The following is a 344-nucleotide window of genomic DNA, read 5'->3' on the forward strand; positions in this document are numbered from 1 at the left end:
CTATTAATTAACTATGGTGATAACTGAGCCCTAGGGAAACTTTCTCGACTACTGGACATTAAAACCACAGAAAACAGCACTTTATATGCTTTTTGATGGGGCATAACAGGGTGATAAGAACTTTTATATTACAATAGAATAAATTTGCGGGAGAAATAAGGTAGAAATATTCAGAAGAAAAAACAACCATACAAAGCACCCATCAGTTAAAGCATTTGCTCACCTTTTAAAAAAGAGACCACGGCTACCAAATTGATATAGTTAATAGTGTCAGATGTATTTAAAAGGTGAAAATAGAGCCGGGCGGTGGTGGCGCACGCCTTTAATCCCAGCACTTGGGAGGC

The sequence above is a fragment of the Grammomys surdaster genome, unplaced genomic scaffold (assembly GCF_004785775.1).
Source record: "Grammomys surdaster isolate TR1022 unplaced genomic scaffold, NIH_TR_1.0 130, whole genome shotgun sequence".
Lineage (NCBI taxonomy): Eukaryota > Metazoa > Chordata > Mammalia > Rodentia > Muridae > Grammomys > Grammomys surdaster.